This window comes from Orcinus orca, chromosome 9, assembly GCF_937001465.1.
Source record: "Orcinus orca chromosome 9, mOrcOrc1.1, whole genome shotgun sequence".
Taxonomy (NCBI): Eukaryota; Metazoa; Chordata; class Mammalia; order Artiodactyla; family Delphinidae; genus Orcinus; species Orcinus orca.
The window spans coordinates 37873244-37891168 of NC_064567.1; the positions used below are offsets into that span (position 1 = coordinate 37873244).

Below are 17925 nucleotides of genomic sequence, written 5' to 3' on the forward strand. Positions count from 1 at the left end.
AAAGGTCCCTGGAATTGACTTCTTACATTACATATTGTAAAGTGACTCATTTTTTGACACATTTATGGGAAAGTGGCAGGGTCTAAGTGGCTGGTTACTGTCTCTTGGTTTGGGCTCATATTATAAACTAGAAAACCAATAAAAACTCTGAAATTACAGTTGTAGAGAAAAATAACGTGCAGTTCGAAAGAAGCAGTCTCCATTAACTATTTGGTTAGTTGACCTAAAGGAAAGGAGGAGGGAGCTGCAGAAGATGAAATGTAAATACTTGGTTTGTTTTAATGTCTTTACAGGATCCATTAAAGGGGGTAGTGAATGTTGCCATGAACATCCTCAATTGATGTTGTCTGTTTGAAAGCATATTCTAAGTAGCTAGCTTCCTTTCACACGACTGGAAGTATAAATTAACCCACACTGTATACCATGAATCATCACTGCATAGATGCTCATAGTTTACTGAGAGTAATTCTGTCTCAAAGGCATTGCTTCTGAAGCTAAAGAGGAGAAATATAGGGTATAAGCAGTATTTATAGTGCCAGGGCACACTGTTTTCTAGATAGATATTTTGAATCCTTTTTTTTTTTTTCACATTGTCCCCTTTTCACTAAATGAGGAAGGTTCGACTCATTCTCATAGCTTGCTTTCACAAAAATTAGACGCACGGAAACAAGGACATATTGTTAAAAATGAATAAATTAGAGGAGAATTAAGCCTTCTAGCTCAGTAACAGCAAAGGGAATATAGCCAGTTGCTTTGAACAAACAATCTTCTTAAATAGGAAATGTACTTTAAAGCCATCCTGCTGTGATCCTGTTAATTACCAAAAAAAGATTAGAAGTCTTCTGGTTCATGGGATCCTTTTACCTAGAGTTGCAGCTGCATAAGCAATCAGACATTTGCACTGTCCCTTCAGACCAGCGAGGGGTTGTTATTAAAGGGAAGTCATTTACCCCAATCCGTAAGATGTAGCCTGGCAGAAATTCAATAACTGTTTGTGATATGCTTATTCTGCCACTCTGCTTAGTGGTTTTGGCTCTTGACATACAGCAGCATTTGTGTTAAATCTCCAACCACTAGGTGAAAGGGAGAAAAATGCCCCATTTGGGAGGTTGTTTTCAAAACAGAATGATGTGTGATCTGCTTTTCATTACAAGTACTGTGAAGAAAAAGCAAAATTCCCTCGCCCCCTCTCCCTCTCCTTTTCTCCTCTGGTCTTCTCTCCCACTGTCCCCTTATCTTCTCTGTCCCTCCTTTCTCTCCTCCTCCCCCCCACCCCAGCACTGCTTTTTCTCTCCCACTCACATCCTCTGATGGGCGTTCAAGCTAGTAAAATTCATGTTGGAGAATCCCACAAACACAGCTAGGCATACACAGAGCCGGAGGGCTTTTGCATTTGAATTTCCTCTCAAAAATGAAATGGAAAGAAAACTGCTTTCAGAATTCAGACAAGAAGAGAACATCAGAGGAGAATTTAGGTGTAAAAAAAAAAAAAGAGCATCAACTAAACAAGAAATAGAGCATATTTATATAGAAATGCATATTTCAAACTTACCCTGTAAAAGCGGTTTCTGTGCTACACCACCTTCTGTGTCCCTGCGTGCTGGATTCCTCAGTTCCTTAGTTGCTATAATCACATGGTTGTGTTCTTGCCCGGGTGTAAATAGGTGCATACGTGTGTGTACTAAAGTATACACAAACGTGTACTATAGATATGCACACATGCAAGCAATCTTATCTCTGTATTCTAAAATGTAAACGAAGGCGGGAGGCTACAGCTAGGATTCCTTCTTTTTCCTGGAACTCTTTCTCTCAGTCGGCAGGCTGAAGCCCTCAATCCAGTGAAGAGAGATCCTGGGAGCTGGCTTTATTTCTCCTTGTTTCCATGGTGGTTAGTGGTGCATCGTTCACCCGATCAGTTGTCACACTGACATGGTGCTGCCTGCTCAGCGGTCATTAATAACTGAACACCCTCCACTCCCCAGAGAGGGGCCAATCGCTTCGGACTGCCAAGATGTAGCGCTCGCAGCTGCTTCCGTCTGGTTGGCTGAAACAACCTGTCTGTTCTATGACACTGCTACTTAGGATACAAATAAGTGGAACAGCCTTGCTTATTTTCCTAGGTATCATTCCCTTCCTTCCCTCCTTCTTTCCTCCCTTTTTTCCTCCCTTCCTTCCCTTCTTCCCTCCCTCCCTCCCTCCTTTCCCTCTCCCTTCTTCCTTTCTTTTTTTGAGGGGGAGGAATTTTTGACAAGTTTTCCCATTTTTGGATTCTCAGTCATTCAGAGAAACTGTGTTTTCTCTCTGAAAATAGCAGGGCACATTACTAATAAGGATTTCCCAAATATTAAAAGCACCAGGGAGGGATGCAGAGCTTCCGACTCCTTCTCTGTGAAGTTCACCAAGGGCTGTATTATTTAAGAAGAGCGGCTTAAAACTGTTGGAGTGGCATTTGGTTTTCTGTAGGTCCTACTTAATTTAGCATATGTGCTTGTTGTTCGATAACACTTTTTTCGTTTGTTTTTAAAGCAATGACATTTCTTACCTGGACTGACCAGTTTTTTTAAATTAAGCATATATTTGCTTCTCTGTAATTCACAACATTGGCATATTAAGAGGGTATTTTTAAAAATACATTTTTCCAGTTAACATTCACTCACTTCTCCTTATGTGATGAAATTAATTTGCCAGCCACATATGAATGGGTACGTGTGTCAGGGTGTTAGTGGGTATCTGTGTGTGTGTGTTAGGGTGCATGCTTTACTAACTCTGGGGAAGAATTTCACCTGCAATAAAATTAAACCCTCAAGAAAATGATTTCTCTTTGTTCTTAGACCTATTAACTCAGAATTTATATTTACCAGGAAAATGTACTATATACACCACACGTAAAACACCAACTGAATTATCAGAAATTTGAAAAGAAACACAGAAAAGCATAGCGATGTATGTTTCTGCAAGGACACCTGTGAGTAAATAGGCAGCAGTTTTTTAAAATGCATGTTTTACAACCTTAATTAGCATCCTAGAGAAACATCTTGTTGAAAAGGACGGAACATGAGGATTAATTTATCAACAGGTCCAAAACAGGTTGGATTTATGACTCCAGCCCTGGTTTTGAGAGACTACCCTCTAGTGGAGTAAAAAGAAATGGCGTTTTCATGTTACTGGATTTACTTGGGGAGGGGAAAAAACATTCACATCTAATTACTCCTTAAATATTTATTGAAATGATATAGACCAAGAGTTTACATTTATTATACTCATAATACCAGTTTTGTTTCTAAATACTAAATGTTTTCTCTCTGTGGTTTTCTTTAAAATGTTCCCAAATGCTTTATTTTTTTCTTTTATAAAACTTTATTCAAATGATTCTTAACCTTTTGAATAAAAATAAGTTCAAGACATAAGTAGTGTCTTGTTTAACCTAGTAACACTTGTTTCAGAATGCTACCGTAAGAGTTTCTTCTTTACTAGACACTCTAGTGCTTACGCCGTAAATGTTAGGCACCTACGGTCCAGTATCGGGGACGTTGTGATGCACTGTGTCTACGTTTACTTTACTGTACTTGTGATAATAGTAACTCCCCCAATCTTACTCTCTCCAGCGCCAATTTCTTGCCTATTCCAAATAATTTCACCACTGGCAGATTTTTATTTCCACATATAGAAGAATTATATTAAAATGGTGATAACTATGTGAAAAAGGAATTTTAGTTTTATACCATTGGTTCCTTAAGCATTTCATTGTGGTTGGTGTTGACTGTATAATTGACAAATCCAGTTATCAAATCAATTATAATGGACTCCCATAATGAAAGGAAGTGGTGATAATCAAACAGATGATTAAACTCCTTTCTTGGTTTATAAATGAAACAACAGTCATAACTAATATTATAAATTTCAGTCTCTTTCAGAATTCAAATAAAAATCTAAGTTTTAATTCAGTGAGAGTGGAATATTTTAAATGCTACCTTATGCTCTATCATAGGAAGTTGTTTTAACTTCCTGTGATTACCTTTTTCTGGCATATGGGAGATGAGATAGCTTTTCTTGCAATTGTCCTTTTGGTGTAGGCACATGATAAATTCAAAAGATTTCATACTCATTTTTATAAATTTAATATCATGGAACATTAGAAATGAGATTTCAGTGTGAGAGAGAAAATAACTCTGGCTTTGGATAAAAAGAGTGAGGGTTTTGTTCTTTGGCTGTAGTTTCCTTTTGATACAAGAGCACCAGCAGCTGAGTAGAAGCAGTATATGTTTCAGGTGATTTTTTACTTTTGCATCAGGTCCATCATTTGTTAGTAATGAAAGGTAGCCCTCCAAAAAGATATGTTAAAAACTTATTTAATTATCATATCTATATAATAAAATACCATGTGAAGACATTAAATTGTGACAGGATGAGGATTTGGGGGCTTTTGAATTAGTACAATTGTGAATGGTCATCAAATGAGAAACAAAGTCTTAAAACTCTAATGCCGTGAGTCCTAAAAGTTCAAGAAACGTGATATGTGCACACAACTGGTCAGAGAGAGCAAGACTAGAGCCCCACAGGTCTTCCAAGATTTTTCTGCTATATCACCCTCTTATGATTGATAGGCCTCTGCTTTTTCTTCTTTTCCTCCTTCCCTTTTTTTCTTCTTTCCAAGTTTTTTTTTTTTTCCTTTAGAATCCATTGCAAATACAGTGTATTGCATGGATGTGCATGTCAGCTGCCTCGTAATAAATATCTGCAGGGCTTCCTGAATGAGTACTCAGTTCTAATGAAAATGTATTGAAATGATTTTTAAACATAAATGAGTAATTACAGCCCTTAAATTATGTTGAAAGAGTTCTGCCTGGATCATCAAATAAGAAAATATAGGGGTGCAATAAATATGTATTTGTTGATTTAATGGTTGAAGTTAAGCTACTCATTTGTGAAGGTTTATTGCTGTTTCGTGGAATCCTAGGCAGCGTTTGCCTGTGTGCTTTTGTTAGAGAAGTAGTCTGGGTAGTGGGTCAGAGTGCAGGTTCTGGGGACAGACAACCTGGGTTTCAATGCTTACCTTGCCGTTTTCTACCTTTGTGACCCTCAGCAAGAACTTAACATCTCTGCATCTCAGTTTCCTCCTAGGATTGTTTTGAGGATTAAAGTAGTTCATATATTTAAAAGCTTAGAAAAGTACTTGGAATATAGTAAGCTTGAATGAATGTTTGACATCACCATTATTTTCATTATTATCATTGTCATTGTCATCATATCATCATTTGTTCCAACTATCCCCTTTGTTTGGGGTGCTCTTTCTACCTTCCATTCTAAGTCCCTGCCTCTCACTTCGTCTACCTACTCTGAAATAAGTTAGTTCAGTTCACATGCTGCTTCCCCTGTGGAATCTTCTCTGATCCTCTAACAAGATAGGAGCTCTCATTTGACCCACGCTAGCTTTCTTTATCTGATACCCTGCTATCACTTATCACTTTTTTAAATATATTACAACTGTTTCTGTAGTTTGACCCTTTTTAGTCTCTAAGATTCTCCTGGATGGCGGAGGGGTGTCTGTGTCTTAATCACCTTTAACATCTATAGCATGTAAAAACATGGAGAAAAAAATGTTTGTTGCATACTGTTTGTTTTAAAAATTATTTGATCTTCACAACATTTTAATAAGGTAGATATTTTTATCCCCATTTGACAGTGTAGAAACATTGGCTCAGAGAAGTTAAGTTACTTGCCCAGTGTCCCAAAACTATTAAATAATGGAGCTAAAATTCGAACTCAGTTTGGTCTGCCTACAGAGCCAAGGCTCTTTTTACTGCACAGGGCACTCTATTCATTTGTAAAATAAGCGAATGCTTGATTGATGACTGAGTCAACCGATTAAATGTAGTCAGCACCAAGGGATGCTAAAAATAAAAATACTATTTTAAAAAAGGAATAAATTGTATGCACTCGACAGTGGATGTTTTTATATAGTTACTGTTGGTTCAGTGTTAATGACAGAATTTTTATTGCTGGCACCATTTGGGAAATAGAGCTCTGAAGAGATGCAGTGCCTGGTTGGAAAGATGAACTGACAAGTTAAATACATGTGAATGGCCACTGATGAAGAGGGGCTGACACTGAGCTGAGAAGATCTTCAGTGGCACTGTCCATCCTCATCTGATTCTGATAGCAGATTTGCTCTTAAGTTAGAAACAGGATGTAAAGTGAGGAAACTTGGCTGTTTGTTAGAATGTTGAACTAAAGCAAGTTGGAGTAGTGTTCTCATTTTCTTTTTCAAGGGAGTTTTGAAAAGTAGAATTGGAAAAAAAATGAGATCCTTATTTAACTATAGGTCTTGTTTTTTTTTTTTTGCGGTACGCGGGCCTCTCACCACTGTGGCCTCTTCCGCCACGGAGCACAGGCTCTGGACGCGCAGGCCCAGCAGCCATGGCTCACGGGCCCAGCCTCTCCGCGGCATGTGGGATCTTCCCGGACCGGGGCACGAACCCGCGTCCCCTGCATCGGCAGGCTGATTCTCAACCACTGCGCCACCAGGGAAGCCCTAGGTCTTGTTTTTTAATATGGGATATGACTCCAGTTGAAGGAGAAAAGTAATTTAACCTCTTAAGGAAATTCACAACCAAAAATGAGAAAGATGTCAGAAGTCAAGGAGATAAATCTCTTTCTGTCTCTTCCTCAGATTCCTCTCTTCTTCACTCTCGTCCTCCTTGTCTTTCTCTAAGTCTAAAACTGTCTCTCATCTTGGCTTCTCTCTGCTCATCCCTTTTGTCTTCCCTTTCAGAGGATTGACTTTAACTTCTTCTCTAGCCATGTAAAAAATAGTGAAATAGTAAAGTACATTTTTAGAAAATATATACAGGTAAATAGATAGGTAAGTAGCCAGATAGGTAGTTCATAGGTTGCACAGAAATAACTGGAAAGAAATCTATCAAAAAAGAAAATATGGGGCTTCCCTGATGGTGCAGTGGTTGAGAGTCCGCCTGCCGATGCAGGGGACGCGGGCTCATGCCCCGGTCCGGGAAGATCCCACATGCCGCGGAGCGGCTGGGCCCGTGAGCCGTGACCGCTGAGCCTGCGCGTCCGGAGCCTGTGCTCCGCAATGGGAGAGGCCACAACAGTGAGAGGCCCGCGTACCGCAAAAAAAAAAAAAAAAAAAGAAAGAAAATATTCTAAACTATTGGTAGTAGTTATCTTTGATGGGATAATGGTTGTTTTTCGTTTTTGGTTTTGTTTTTGATAAAGTGCTGACCTGTATATGACATCATTTTTTAAAATTGAAGCATAGTTGAAATGCTGTTAGTTTCAGGTGTACAGCAAAGTGAAGTGATTCAGTTATGTGTGTGTGTATTCTTTTTCAGATTATTTTCCATTATAGATTATTACAAGATATTGACTATAGTTCCCCGTGCTATACAGTAGGACCTTGTAGTTTATTTTATATATAGTAGTGTATATCTGTTAATCCCAAATTCCTAATTTATCCCTCCTCAACCCTTTTCCCTTCGGTAACCATAAGTTTGTTTTCTATGTCTGTGGGTCTATTTCTGTTTTGTAAATAAATTCATTTATATCGTTCTTTTAGATTCCACATTTAAAGGATATCATATGATATTTGTCTTTCTCTGCTTCACTAAGTATGAGGATTTCTTGGTCCACCCACGTTGCTGCAAATGGCATTATTTCATTCTTTTACAGCTGAGTAATATTCCATTGTGTGTGTGTGTGTGTGTGTATGTATATATATATATATATATGTATACACACCACATCTTCTTTATCCATTCATCTGTTGATGGACATTTAGTTTGCTTCCATGTCTTGGCTATTGTTAACAGTACTTCTATGAACATTGAGTGCATGTATCTTTTCATATTAGAGCTTTCATCTTTTCTGGCTATATGCCCAGGAGTGGGCTTGCTGGGTCACATGGGAGTTCTATTTTTAGTTTTTTAAGGAACCTCCATATTGTTCTCGATAGTGGCTGCACCAATTTACATTCCCACCAATAGTGTAGGAGGGTTCCCTTTTCTCCACATGATAATGGGTGGTTTTAAATTTTCTTTCTATGCTTCTCAGACTTTCTGCAGTCACTATGTATTATTTTTATAATCAGAAATAATAGCTATTTTTGATAAAAAGATATGAATTTCTTTTGGGGTAAAATTTTACTTCTATACCTGGAGCTGTTTTGTTTAGTAAAACATCTAACTTTCTTAACTTAGTATTCAGTTCTATCTATGATATAATAATTTAAATTGCAACACAACAGTAATAATAGTAGACACCATTTATTGAGTTCTTGTCTTGTGCCAAGTAGTCTGTTAAGAGTTTTTCATGAACTGTATCATTCAGTCCTCCTTATTAGAATACCAGGTAACCATTAGTCTCATTTTACAGATCAGAAAACTGAGGGCCGAGTATGCAAAAACTCACTTAGTTGCTTATTAGCGGAGTCAGCAATCAAACCAAAGTCTGTCTGAGTCTAAGGCTAACACTTGTAACCACTGTGCTACACTGACTCTGATATGTTTCCCATATCGCTGTCCAGTCATTCTCTCTATTCCTATTTCACATCCCATCCCTCAGCTACATCAAATGCCTTATCATTTCCTGAACAAATCTTGTCTGTTGGATTCTTCACAGTTTATTTCTTCTTAAGTGTATCAGGTCTACAAGGCTTCTGCTCAAAAATCCCATCTTTTAAGAAGGCCCCCTCCATCTCAATGAGATAAGTATTTCCTTATTTTATCATAATTCAAATTTGCCTTTTATTATTGTATTTCTCTCATTCCAATACATATTATCTTTTATGGTTTATTTGTGCCTAAATAGTAAGCAACTTGAAGGCAGAAAATATGTCCTATTTGCTTTGTATATTCAGTAGTGCATTTTACATATTAAAAGGTCAACGTTTGATTAATTAAACCCCATCATGTGACTGAAGGAATAATTTACTACTCTCACGTGTGTGCTGGTTTTCTTCCAAGCATTTGAGTAAAATCAGAGAATTGTTTAGTTAATAAAAAACCTGCCTCTCAAGGTGGTAGATTTTGTCGGATCAGTTACACATGAGGCTATTCATGAGAGAGCTGTTATTTATGGGAGAACAGAGTGTCTCTTGACTTGGCCTCTTCCTCTTTTGCTATTCTTTGATTAGTACATGTTAAATGCAATTGTGTTCATATAACTACTAAGGTTCATGTAAGTTCTAGGCAAAAATTAAACTCCAAGAACCAAATGGCAGGTAGGTTCATAAGAATTCTAGGCAAAAATTAAGAACGAACATAGCATGAGATAACACTTTGTGCAATATTCTTAGGCAAAGTCTGCTGGTATTTTCTTGCTTTTACATGAGTTATTTTGTAAGGTGGGCTAATGAAAGTTATCAGTTTTTTATGTCTAAGCAGGAGATCAAGGCAATGATTTCTGAGCCAGAGAAAAGCTTTTCTTGTCAGTAAAATATTTAGGCATCTTGTTATATTGCACCATAGAGGTTAAAGAGTTGTTTGAATTTTCATGAATATTTCATGTCACTTTTGCTTGACTTCTACTAAATGGGAAAACAAAGGTGACTCTTATCATTCTCATCTGGTTCTCTTTCTTCATTGATGGAACATACAGGAGGCCCAGAGCCAAAGTTCTCTGTCTGATCTTTTAGTGATTGTCCGCAGAGTTATTCCTTTTAGGGTAGGGAAGGTGCTTTCAGGAATGAAAGCCATTTACTACAACTAGCAACGATGGCAGAAGAGATGGGAGATTCTTGTAGTTACTACCTATACTGATGCCACTGCTGAATTTTCAGCTTTAAATCTTAAAATTTTCTTCAACTCTATTTTATAATTCTACTCTATTCTACTAGAACTATTTTGGGCGGCAGGTTCTACTCCAACCTTTGGTCTTTAGAATACTTTCAGAAATGAGTTGATAAGATGAGCAGGTAAAGGTAGTTCTGAGCAGACACTGGACACTCCATACTTATTTATTTTTGACAGTTATTGCTTTATTTATTACCACTCTGTATATTTAAGTCAGGCCTGGCTCTCTTTGGATTTGGCCTGTTCATCAGCTGGTTTCTGATTCAGGAGCTGGGGAGGGTAAAATAAGTTCTGAGTAATATAAGAAGTAGTGAAATCTAGTCAAATGCAGGTGGATAAATGTGTAGACTTTGCCTGACAGAATTCGAGTTTTGTCTGTCAGTGGCATTTGTTGACCTCTGAGTGTGTATAGAGAATTCTTCAAGGAATTAGGACACCGTCCCTGCCAGTGTCTTCTATTTTAAAACTGTTAGTAGCTGTTCATACTAAGTGTGTGTGTTAATCAGGATACTTTTGGCTGCCAGGGAGACAAATGCTATTTTAACTAGCTTAGGTTAAAATTAGCTTAGGTTTAAACCAGCTCAAGTTACAAGGTGGGGTTATGGGCAGGGTAGTGTAGTCTTACATGCAACAATAATATGGGCGGGAGAGAAAGTGGACCTCAGAGACAAATTGGCCGTGAACTCACATGATGCCAGGAGATTCTTTTTCTGTTCTCCTGTGTCTGCTTTTCTTGGAGTATTGGGTTTATTCTCTTCTACTGCTGGTCAGCTTTCTTTACATGTCTGACAGCATGGCCACCAACAGCTCTCATGTTCTTCATCTCGCAGTTTTACCACCAGGGAGACTATCCCTTTCTCTTAGTTCCAATGTGAAAAATTTGGAGGGAATTCCTACTTGGGCCACATGCTTATTCCTGGATAAAGCACTATTCTGTCGTCCCTGCCCAAATTAAAGGGTAGGGGACAAGGAGAAGTTCCCCAGGAAAAGGAAGGTGTCCACTAGGTAAGCAATAAGGACTTAATATTAGATACTATTTATGGAGTGATGTCTACCAGACGCTGAGCTATATAAGCGCTTTGCTTATAGCATCTCTTTAATGTCTTAGAGTTAGTTTGTAAGCAGATGCTGTTTCCTCCTTTTACAGATAAAGAGGAAGCAGGTTTCTTCACTCCCTACGATAACATGGCTTGTGAATGGCTCAGCCAGGGGTGGAATGCACATCAATCTGACTCCCAAGCTTGAGTTTGGAACCACTCACTGTGCCAAGTGTCACGTGGTTATCAAATGAAACTTAGAGCAGTGTGCACGGAGCACACAGTTTACGCTTTTCCTCAGCACAGCAGTGTTGGACAGCCAGTCAGGCTATGCTTCCTGCCATCAGTAGCCACAGTGCCAGCGGTTGAGGACCTGCTGGCCACCTTGTATCCTCCCTGGAAGTGTTAAGAGTCAGACAGGGTGGGCACTGGAGCCCCTGCCTGGCCTGAACCATGTCTTCCCTCCCGCCCTCTGAACTGTGAATAGCCTTTAACTGAGATCAAAGTTTTGTAACCTTCGCCATCTGTTGGATTCTCAGTGAGTCACTCTCTGAGACTCATCCTTATATGAGGTAGGCCTCTCCTCACCCTGCCTCTCATTCCACATGCTTTTCTTGTCACAGATAACACGGCTCCAGCACCCTCTCGCATACCGTCATCCAGCTGCTGTATGCTTCATTCTACACGAATCCCCCCAATTCTTTCCGCTTTTTCTATTTTTCTTTTGTAAGCAGATTTCCCACCCTTTCAACGATATCCCAGACCTCTTCTGTTTCCTGCTTCAGCTGAAATCTAATCTCCTTTCAGGACTTGATTATTTTTATGGCCATCTCTGCTTGGAGACCACTCATTTTCCCACCCCTTAGGGCTGTGTGTGTGTATGTATGTGTGCACATGCATGTGTGTGCATGTTGATGGCGGATCATGTTTCTGCACCTCCTCTGGCTGCCCAGTACCAAGTTCAAGCCACTAATTATTAACTTCTGTAAGGTGCATACCATTCCTTACCTGCCCAGTTGGCTATCACTTACCTACTTCTCAGTAGAGGCCTGTCTTTTTAAAAAAAAAAAAATTTATTTATTTATTTTTGGCTGCATTGTGTCTTCATTGCTGCACACGGGCTTTCTCTAGTTGCGGTGAGCGGGGGCTACTCTTCGTTGTGGTGCGCGGGCATCTTATTGCGGTGGCTTCTCTTGTTGCAGAGCACGGGCTCTAGGCGTGCGGGCTTCAGTAGTTGTGGTACGCGGGCTCAGTAGCTGTGGCTCGCAGGCTTAGTTGCTCCACAGCATGTGGGATCAGGGCTCAAACAGGGCTCGAACCAGGGCTCGAACCATCAGCCCCAGACCAGGGCTTGAACCCATGTCCCCTGCATTGGCAGGTGGATTCTTAACCACTGTGCCACCAGTGAAGCCCTAGAGTCCTGTCTTGATATCTGGAAAATGATATGCTTTTCCACCCAGGCTGCTGCTAAAATACTGGGAGATTTCAACTTTTAAGCATAAAACCAGCACAAAATTTTTAAGTCTCCTTAAATGAAAATAACTTTCACTTTCACTGCATTTCAAAAACCCACTGCCAGGTATGCTCCATTGATGATGTTGGTAACTGGAATTATTCAACCCTGGAACTCTTGAACTTGAGTGTCCTGCTTTCTACCATTAGCGTTCTATCTATCTGGCTCTTTTAGAACTGTGCTCCTCCTATGTCTGCTTTTTGACACCTTAGAGACCTCAGATCTTCTGAGGCCATTTCTCTCCTAGTCATTCTTTTTTTTTTGCGGTACGCGGGCCTCTCACTGCTGTGGCCCCTCCTGTTGCGGAGCACAGGCTCCGGACGCATAGGCCCAGCGGCCACGGCCCACGGGCCCAGCCATTCCGCGGCACGTGGGATCTTCCCGGACCGGGGCACGAACCCGTGTCCCCTGCATCGGCAGGCGGACTCGCAACCACTGCGCCACCAGGGGAGCCCTCTCCTAGTCATTCTTAACTCTCTTCCTTTCCTACCCGCCAAGGTTGATCATCTAAACTACTCACCATTCAGTCACCTTGGGTCTCTTGCTCTGGTCTCCCACCATACCTGCCCAGTCAGAACCTCTGAACAACACCATGATTGTTCTCTGCTCTTGTCTCCAAGAGGTAGATTGGTCGTGGAGGAAATCATAGTAAGTGCAGAGTGTCCTGTTTCAGCTGGGTCTTCAGCAGTGGCCTCCCATTCTTGTATTTGTCCTAAGCCAGCTCTTTATCCAGTTATCTTCAGAGAGGACTCCAAATTTTGCAGCCTCTTCAGCATCCATTGTCACTCTCTGAATATTCTTAGGAACATGCCATTGATTTTAGTTTCATTGAACTCAGGCCTGGAGGTGTGAACTCCCTTTATTTCACAACCTTGCAACATGCTGATGACTCTTTATCCACACTCATCATCATCTTTCTTTTGTAGTCTTAAAGGATGAGACTTTTTTCTCTCTACAGCCCTCCCTTTTTTCCCTCAAATTCATCTACTTCTGTGTTCACAGGAATTCATTTGTAGAAGCCTTTATCCCCATTCCACCCTGTAATTGACAAATTGCCATGAAGTTCATAGACACGCTTAATTCTTACTCATACTAAAATAATAACAACGTTCTCTTCACCTTTAATCCTACTCTGTCACTCTATATCTGTCCTCCTCATAGAAATTTCTCAAGAGAGCTATCAGCATTTGATCTTACTTCATCATCACTTTCTACTTACTTTTCCAGCTCATGTTTTTCTGGCCTCTGCTCTAGCCATGCTACCAAAATGTCCGTTTGGAATCTCATCAGTGCCCTCCCAACTTGGTTCTTGTACATCAAAGCCTCCCAGTCATGCTCATGCTTGCCTACACATTCGTTCTGTTGTCACTGTGGGCTCATCTACCTTTTAAATGTTTATCCTAGGTTTTGTCTTTTGCCTCTGCTCTTCATATTGTCTTAGATAATATAATCTCTTCTACTTATACATTCATTACTCTCCAATGTATATCCCTGCTCTTGCAAATAAAATTCTTCCTCCATATCCATTTAGATATGCTCCTCAGACTGTCTGATAAATGTCTCTACTTGCATGAGCACGGGCACTTCATACTCTCCATGTCTAAAACTGATGTCTTAAGCTTGTCTCTAAAGTGGTTTTTCTTCCTTTTTTTTTTTTTTAACAACTTTACTTGCTTGCTTATTTATTTATTTATTTATTTATGGCTGCGTTTGGGTCTTCATTGCTGCGCATGGGCTTTCTCTAGTTGTGGCTACTCTTCGTTGCAGTGCACAGGCATCTCATCATGGTGGCTTCTCTTGTTGTGAAGCATGGGCTCTAGGCATGCAGGCTGCAGTAGTTGTGGTGCACAGGCTCAGTAGTTGTGGCTCACAGGCTCTTAGAGCGCAGGCTCAGTAGTTGTGGCACACGGGCTTAGTTGCTCTGTGGCATGTGGGATCTTCCCAGACCAGGGCTCGAACCCACGTCCCCCGCACTGGCAGGTGGATTCCTAACCACTGCACCACCAGGGAAGTCCCCCTCTTTTTTTTTTTAATTTATTTTAGTTGTAGTAGCAGTACCCAGTTACCTGGAGGAGTCCAGGGTCTTTGAGCCTCCTTCTGTCTTATACCCTTCATTCAACAGTTTGCTAAATTCTGCCAATTTTACTCTAAAATTTTCTTAAATCACGTTCTCTATCAGCTAGGCCTTCAATCCTCTCTTGCCCTGGTCACTGCAGTCATTCCAAACTTGCCTGCTTCCAGTCTCATTTCCTGTAGTCCATTCTGCAAAAAAACCAATTTGTTTCTCATCACAAACAGAATATTATTCCAAGCTCCTTAGCGTTGAGGTCCTTCTGTAACCTGCCTCTTGGATCCAGATACTCCTTACTGGTCACATTGTACTCCAGTCATGTACAGCGTTTGTTGTTCTTCAAGCACCATGCTGGCTTTTCTCTCCTCTGTGTCTTTGCTGATTCCATCCAGGACACTTGGAGTGCTTGCCACCTGTAACACACAGTCAGGCACATAACTTCCTTTAGCAAGACTGCTTCCCACTGTTCACCTTTAACGCTCACTGTAAATATTCCTTCTTGTGACAAATCTGTCCCCTGCCAAAAGAGACTGGGTTTAGTGCTCTGCCGCTGGGCCCATAGTACAAAATAATTGATCAGAATGTATTATTGAATAAATGAATGAGTGAAATTTGAGTAGAGGTTCAATGGATAAGAAAGTAAAATTGCAAAGTGTTTAAGCACAGCAGCGTTAAGTCTTTAAATCTGTAATTGTGGATGTGTAGCCATGTATAAATGAGAGCAGAGTTATTCTTTGGTTCTTGTGTGAGACGGTTAAGCCATAATCCACTGCTAATGGGTCAGAGTTACCTACTTTTTATTACATAGAGAACCAATGTGCGAATATGAACCAAGAAGAGGAATCCATCACAATTTCTTGGGGCGGGGAGAAAAAGAAGAGCTCACACCTATCAATGATAGGGAGGCAATATTCTCTTTGATAGCAAATTTAATATTGTTGTTATATCTATTATTATTTAATTTATTTATTTTTGGCTGCATTGGGTCTTTGTTGCTGCACACGCAGGCTTTCTCTAGTTGCAGTGAGCAGGGGCTACTCTTGGTTGTGGTCCACGGACTTCTCATTGCGTTGGCTTCTCTTGTTGCGGAGCACGGGCTCTAGGCACCTGGCCTTCAGTAGTTGTGGCACGTGGGCTCAGTAGTTGTGGCACACAGGCTTACTTGCTCTGTGGCATGTGGGATCTTCCTGGACCAAGGCTCGAACCTGTGTCCCCTGCATTGGCAGGCGGATTGTTTACCACTGTACCACCAAGGAAGCCTGTTGTTATATCTATTATTGTTGTTGGTTAAGGAAATACAAATGATTTTCCTTGAGCTATCCACAAAACACAAGGGAATAGATCAGAATTTGCAATACATCACTCTACACATGTGGAAATTATGTGTGCTGAGATAATAAAAGTACCTAGAATAATAATAATATTCATTGAGAGTTAACTATGTGCCAGACACTGAAGTGTGGTTAACTCTGCGTATGTTCAGTTTTATTCTTACAATGCTGTGAGACATTCAGGCACCTGCCCTTTTTCACAGAAGACAAAACTGAGGTTGGTAAACTTTTGCAGTCATAGAGGCAGTGAGGAACTAGGGCTGGAATACAGGTCGAACTCCAAAGCCAACACTCTTAAAACTATCTTCTTGCCTCTAGGTATCTTCTGAGGTTCTCATTCTCTTATCTTTGCATGCTCTACAGAACAGCTTTTGCTTCTTGTATTTGCTTATTTGTAACCAGATTGACACAGCACATTCATAGCAGAATGCTAACAGTAATTTAGCTGTATCTCACTTTTCTCACTTCAGAATCTTTGAGTGCATTCCTGTCTTCCTAACTGGATGATTTCATCGTATTGTGGCGATACCTATAAACAAGTATCCTCAAAGGCAAGCATTATATCAACTCAGATAATTTTTTTAAAGTTTTCATGTTGGCTTTTATTACTCTAGGATAGTGTCTGTATTTGACTGCCTTTTAGAGTCAATATTTAAGATTAATGACAGTTGTATTAGAGAAGCCAGCTCTTTTTCTAATTGTTGTGTTGGCCTGAAAATGGATAAGTAAATGGATAAATAGAAACAGCTCCATAAAACTTCAACATTGCTATACATAAAACTAATTTACTATTTTATTTTTAAAAATATATTTGAGACTTTCAAAAGGCAAAATTTTCACCTTTTCCTAACAACAGAATTTCAAATCTTTATCAAAGATGACTGCTATGCAGAAAACTGGAAAATCAGAAGCAGCAGACTTTAGGCATAGACAGAAAAAGAATAAGGCAAGCTTAGGCTTTAAGGTAAGAAAATGTTTTAAAATACATTCAAATGAAAGAACAAAATGTGTCTCTTTTGTGAAATCCCTTATCTTTCTTTCCATTCTGTAGACATGCTGCAAAAAAATGAGTAAATTAACCCGCATAGTAAGAGTACTTCTTACATCCTTAACCTTCTATAAAGGGTATGTTTTATTAGAAATGCAATGAATAGTCAGTGTTTTAGCCATTTTAGACTTTGGGGGTGCTCCCCAGCTGTATAATGCTCACTGAGAGCCTATGTGTGGACTGCGGGGCTGGGAGAAGCCTGGATGGAGGGGCTGTGCTGAGCGCTTTCACATAGTTCCCATTACTAGGGAAACCACTCGTTTTGTCTGAACATGCTCTGAATAGATGTCTCATTTGAAGTCTAGTGCTCAAACCATGAGGATTGAATTATGGAGCTGAGAAAGAAATGAGGGGAACAAAAACTGTTTGAAAATGCCACCAAGCATTCACAAAGCGTCGTACTGTAATAACATTCCACGAGACAGAAGGTGCATTTATTTTTACCGCATTCCAAGTTATTTTGGTGTTTTAAAAGCAAATTTCTTTGCCTGCCCACGTAATCAAAATAAGCAAAGCAGATGTTCTTCTGACCTATTCTTAATTCTTGCTCTTGTTAGGGTCTCACTCAGACGTGTGACATACAGCATAAGAAGGACAAAATATGGATTCTTATATTAATCTAGATTTGCTCCGTTGTGCTTTGTAACTAAATGTATAGTGCTATCTCTGTGCCAATAAACAAACGCATGTTCAAAGTCAGACCTCAGAATTTGCAGCCTCCAAATTGTCACTGTTAAATTCAGAATGGCTACTGCGAGGTGGTGCTTGTTGTTCTTTACTGAGCCTCCAGTTCAGATTCTGAGTGACAAAACCCTGCTTCTAGAAGCCTCCTGCCCCCTTCTCTAGCTTCTGGCAACCCACAGCAAAGAAAGTAGCTCCTGCTGGACAATCAGCTGACCTTTCTTTCTTCCTCACCCTGGAAAGTAGGGTTTATGGGACTTCGATTACAATATAATCTTTATCATCCCATTCCCCATTCTTTGATAAGGGCTATTGACATTTTCTTAAATGTACGTAAAGCGCTGTACAGACACCCTAAGCAGAGGTTGCCACCTCTAAACCCATAAAGTAAGTCAGGAGCTACCACTGCAAGGAAGGAAGGCATTGTTATCTTCATTT

At 40.0% G+C, this 17925-nt stretch overlaps 2 protein-coding genes across 2 annotated transcripts in view; one reads left to right on the top strand and one right to left on the bottom strand.

Annotated features, from left to right (window-relative positions):
- Positions 1 to 2206, bottom strand: part of LRRN3 (leucine rich repeat neuronal 3) — a 37492-nt gene extending 35286 nt beyond the window's left edge. Inside the window, exon 1 of the mRNA XM_012533047.2 lies at positions 1553 to 2206. The gene's annotated coding sequence lies outside the window, so the exon portion shown is untranslated. The remainder of the gene's footprint in view (positions 1 to 1552) is intronic.
- The window catches only part of IMMP2L (inner mitochondrial membrane peptidase subunit 2), a 910414-nt gene that overhangs the window by 479699 nt on the left and 412790 nt on the right, over positions 1 to 17925 (top strand). The gene's annotated exons all lie outside the window — the stretch shown is intronic.